The sequence below is a fragment of the Oryzias latipes genome, chromosome 12 (assembly GCF_002234675.1).
Source record: "Oryzias latipes chromosome 12, ASM223467v1".
In the NCBI taxonomy this organism is placed as follows: Eukaryota; Metazoa; Chordata; class Actinopteri; order Beloniformes; family Adrianichthyidae; genus Oryzias; species Oryzias latipes.
The window spans coordinates 23913661-23919285 of record NC_019870.2 but is presented as its reverse complement, the minus strand read 5'-3'; the positions used below and the strand labels follow the sequence as shown (position 1 = coordinate 23919285).

Genomic DNA, 5625 nt, shown 5'->3' with positions numbered 1-5625 from the left:
ATGCTGATTTCTTTTTTCAATAAATTCAAAGGCTCTTCTGTATACTAACTGGCTCTTTTCTATGGAGTTATTTCAGTCTCAATAATCAGAAATGCACACAACCGGTTTTACAAATACACACGCTCCGATTCACAAATGTCATTTTATGCAAACGTGAAAAATGAATTCGGAAATACACACCCTGTGTTTCACAAACACACACATTGTGTTTCACAAATGCACACTAACTGTTTTACAAATGCACAATAAGTGTTTCTCACAAATGTGCACACTGTTTTTCACAAAAACATTTTAGAAATTCACAATAAATGTATCAGAAATGCACAGTAAGTGCTTCACAAACGTGATTTTTAGGTACACATGTGATGTGAACTCACAGATCATTCGAATTGCAGAATGTGCATTCAAAATCCCGTTCTCGTTTGTGAATCTCCCCGTGTGTGTGAGAGATTTTTCTACGGTGAATATTGAGACTCATCTGACGGAGCAGGCTGACTAATGTCACCATTGGCTAGTGAATCTGTCAATCAAACTCATCGGCAAAGCAGGCGGGTTCGCTTTTAGCCAATCGAATGGCCCCTTACACTTTCTCTATGCTTTCTGCAGGTGGCAAAAGCTCCGCCCATGTTTGATTCTGTACCAGTCGGTCGTTAGCGTGTTAGCTTTAGCATGGCTTGTCGGTTTATTTGCCTTCGGTTGTCAAAAATTACTGGCTTGTGCAACTTTTCAGTGGACCTGGAAGCAAGGCAACAGTGGTTGAATGTAGTTGACATTGAATCCATCGAACTCTGTCCTGGTCATGAGATTTACAATGAACGTTTCACTCGGGATTGTTTGTACGTTATTCTCTTAGCTTTCATGCTAGCGTCATTTCAACACTCAGACACGGTTCCCTTCGGTCTTGATCATCTGAAGGTGGAGGAGAAAAATCTTTAACTTCCACAGTAGGTTCTGTGGAGAAACTGGCATCACTTTGCTCCGTATCACGCAGTGGGACTACATTACCTCGAGTTCATCTCACTGTCAATCACAGATACCCAATACACCTCCCCTGCTCAGCCCAAAGTCACTTTGCCAGACCTTAATTTTATTTTTTTAATAACTCAAATGTCATTGATTTTATATTGTAACCATATACATATACACCTCTTGGCCAGGTCACCCTTGCAAAAAAGATCCTCATCTTTCTGGGTTTTATAGATAGTTAAATACTACACAACAAAAGATGGTCATAGAACAACAAAGTGCAAACATTCACCCTTTATTGCAGAGTAAAATTCAGTGAAAACATGGACAGATTAAAACATCAAAATTTAAGCAAAAGGTGGGATCTCTACTGATTTGAATTTTATTTAAACTGGAACTAATTTTCATAACATCCTTACATACAATGAAGTCCCTTGAACAATACAGCAGTATTGATTTGAACTCTGTCTTCCTCCCCTCAGTCTCTCTTCTTCTGTATGTAATTATGTCACCTAAATTAAGTTCTAAACACACTGGACAGTAAAGATGTAGGTCCACTCCCAAACGGTCTGAATTCCACAATGGGTTGATGTCGTCTTGCAGTTCCAACATTTGTGGACCCAAAAGAGGACTGTCCCATACCAGGACATTGATCCCAGGATGAGGTTCAGCCATGGATCCACTCTCCTCCCATTCAATCTCTGGAACCAGCATACCCTGACAAAAAAAAAAAAAAAGATGCTGTTTATGAACAGCACTGTTTTTTTAAATGTTTTAGATTATGTAGGAACAGAGACCCACTAATAATTACTTATATTGTTGCTTGCAGGCAGACCTCATATCTCCATAACTGTTTTTAAGTTGCAAATAAGTGACTCTTAACAAAGTAGTGAGATTAGTACATCTGATAGCTCATAATGCCATGCATTGTGATGCATTTTGAACTTGCGGATGTGCTATTCTTCCTACTTTATTTAAAAACCAAACAATTTAGGGAAATAGTTTGCACCACACAACAATAATACTTTTCATTCATTTTTGATGAAAATTCCTTGTAGTCATTGAGATTTTATTATACTGTTCTTGATACTTTCCACTTTAGTCGAACTGCACACAAATCAGTTGTCCAGTTCAGTGAGATTAAATAAAGCAGTGTTTTTCAACCAGTGTGTCCCACGGCACACTAGTGTGCACACTAGTGTGCCGTGGGAGATGGTCAAGTGTGAAGTGGGTAATTGCCCTACTTCACTGATCTAAAAACATTTCCCATCTCCAGGAAATCAGCTCTTTGTTCATCCAAACAGGCACTGACAAAACACTGAGAAGTTAGGAATATGAAAGATCTTAAAATGACTTTTTCTTTGTGTTTATTTAATTCTATAAAATACATTTTGATAAGGTTGACGGTACCGCGATTTAGCTGCAGCTATAACTGTGTAAGGAAAAGTCGCGCCCCTTTAACTGTCTCCACCAATCATTCTTGAAGGCTTAATCACATGTCATCAGTCTGACCAATCAGAAGTGGTTAAAGTTTTCCCTTCCTTGTTCTTAATTCTGCTGATAAATTCGCTCAGTTATAACAAAAATACCAGCTAAAGCTCGTCTTTAGCGGTGTAGCTTTCCACAGAGTCCGGTGTCAGACCGTGGAACAAGTGAACAAAGGTTGAAAAACACTGAAATAAAGCACTTACCCGGGGATCAGAAACAGGGTTCTGGGTCAAGCCCAACTGCCACAGCTGATTTGGTGTCATGCTTTGCTCCGTCCTGATTGGATGGCTGTCCCACGCGTCACTAAAGACATCCAAACTGGCCTGAATGCGTGGTAGGAAAATGCAATGGCGGCAGAATACGTGATGTTACTGATATTGGGCAAGTCTTGGTCCTCAGGAGAGTGCAGGATGTTGTAATATAAACCAGTAACACTCATGAAGACATCACACCAGAGGGGCTCAATCCTGTATTTGGATAAAAGCAAAAAGAAATATTATATTGTCAGATTTATTTTTAATACATCATTCACTTTTATGTATATATTAAAGCGTCTAAAACTAGGTTCAACTCACCGTTGATCGCGTGTACACTTTTCCTGCAATGAAGCTGTTTGTGTCAGTTCTACGTACTGTGAGCATTAACTCGGCTATGCCCACATTTTCTCCTCTCATCCTGACAATAACATGAAAATCATGTCTCAAACAAATAATTACAAATGCATCGCCAATATGGTACACATCAATTTAAAATGTAATGTTCTTATGTATGATGCCAATAAGTAGAATTTCTAGGTTAGATAAATTGCAGGAGTGGGTTACATGTATCACTGGGGAAAAAACTGAGGTGAGAGAGACTGTTAAGGGGGGGTAAAATGTTATTGATGAGGGGAAAGAGTTTTAGAGTTTCCTTTGTTTTCAGAGGAGTCTAAAAAAAGTTATTTTATTTTTGTACAAATAACCAAGTGCTTATACTGCCTGATATGTAAATAAAAGATTTCTTTATGAACAACATGAATACCTCAGAGAAAAGCCATACACGTTCACAGTGTCGCTGAAGAAGGCCAAGTCTGCACAGTTGTTGTCTGCCATCTTCAGGTACAAGTGCTATGGAATACAAGTACAAATACTTTTAACTGACAGATATTTACAGGGGCAAAAATGCTAAATTCCCAATTGATAAAACAGTAATACAATAGGATGATAAAATATCAAATAGAATAGAATAGAAAGGTATTGTAGCGACTAACGTTTTTGGGGCTCTGTTAATGTGTTCTGGGTTACATCGTTGCTCCAGTGTGATTGGATGAGCGGGAGAATGGGCGGAGGAGCAGACAATAAAGGAGGGGTCGCGGGTGCATGAGGGGGTTGGGGAGGATGGATGCTTTGATGGAAAGTTCTGATTATCGTTGTGCTGTATTTGGCGTGGTTACGGCCGACAGTAACTGTTCCTAAGTCATTAAAAAGCCTCACGGTTAGAAACGGTCGCCTCCGCTTCATTATTGCGTCAGTGGGACGCTACAGTATTTAGGATGTCACGCTTCAGCAATTCCTAGAGAATAAATAAAAACACGACAAACATGGATTAGATAATTTAGCTGTCTGAGATTAAATTACATAATTTTCAAATATTAGAAAGGGAATTTTTTTAAACACTCTTGCTATGATAATTTGAGCTTGTAGTAAAGAACAGCTTTAAAAAAATCAGAGACAAAACACTGATCACAGGAAGCCTGTGTGTAATACTTACAGTAACTTCTACTCAAATCACTGTTGACAGCTGATTTCTCCCATCCGCCCTTTCTGTGACTACTTATCGACTACAAAACAGCCTAAAAACATAATGTTTGGGATTCTTGTCATTACTTCATTGGAAGTAAAGATAGGGGGAATTTAGTGGCTGTCACTCTGACACAATCTCACAGGGCTTTTTAGCACAATACGGGTTCTAACGTTAGAAACTAATGAATGAAAGCAGCCTCAACAGTGGATTCACGTCTGTTATATTTAAAAAAATGCCTTTTTCATGAATGTCATATGAATTAACTTTGCTGCACATATCCACCCCGTCTTAAAGTCTGGGTTGTGAAAAGACTGTGTCTAACTTTAACCCGGATCGCGTTTACACAAAGGCAGCACACGGAACAGCTAACTTACTAGCTAGTTAGCATAGCATAGCATCAGTGTTTAAACAAATCCCCGTCTCCAAATCAATACTTTTTATTAAACTTTCTGTGCTGCTGTAAATCCGGCATGTTTTTCCCCTTAGTTCCTTATGAATCATGTTAAGAACCTACATTGGTTGTATATCTAGCTTGAACCGACACCGGCTTAAACTTCCCTCTCACTCACAGGGCAGGCAGCACAATTTGAGTCGAAAGCCGGCTAGTTTCGAGGCCCCTGGTTGGTTGTAGTTACTCGTGTTGTGTGAAGAGCTGGTATGCCAAGTATAAAACTTGACAAAACCATCATAAGTCCTCCCCCGCTTTCATAAAAAATATGACCGCACAGGCTAAGCTAAGCTAATATGCGGTGGGGTTACTTTGCAAACGACTCGGCTGAAATGTTCATAAAGCATTCACACATGTCACTTGGCCAAGGAGAACGCTTCAACTTAGTATTCAATAACATTACAGGACGTACAACGAGGGAATGATCAAATAAGTGCATTACTTACGGGCTGAGACTGATCCCGTTCGGAAGAACTCTCCGCCATATTTGCCGCCTGCGTCCTTTCAACTGCTGTGCTGAACAGCTCCCTCCCTCGTCACTTTGAAAGTGAGGAGTGTAAGGGGCCATTCGATTGGCTAAATGCGAACCCGCCTGCTTTGCCGATGAGTTTGATTGACAGATTCACTAGCCAATGGTGACATTAGTCAGCCTGCTCCGTCAGATGAGTCTCAATATTCACCGTAGAAAAATCTCTCACACACACGGGGAGATTCACAAACGAGAACGGGATTTTGAATGCACATTCTGCAATTCGAATGATCTGTGAGTTCACATCACATGTGTACCTAAAAATCACGTTTGTGAAGCACTTACTGTGCATTTCTGATACATTTATTGTGAATTTCTAAAATGTTTTTGTGAAAAACAGTGTGCACATTTGTGAGAAAAACTTATTGTGCATTTGTAAAACATTTAGTGTGCATTTGTGAAACACAATGTG

General features: G+C 39.6%; 1 long non-coding RNA gene across 1 annotated transcript; it reads right to left on the bottom strand.

Annotated features, from left to right (window-relative positions):
- Window positions 1-3078: 3078 nt before the first annotated feature.
- Window positions 3079-5239, bottom strand: LOC111948371. Its single transcript, XR_002874351.1, has 4 exons — window positions 5131-5239; window positions 3704-4005; window positions 3475-3560; window positions 3079-3129 (listed from the first exon to the last, which is right to left on the bottom strand). It is a non-coding gene; the product is annotated as an uncharacterized LOC111948371 (long non-coding RNA).
- Window positions 5240-5625: the final 386 nt, after the last annotated feature.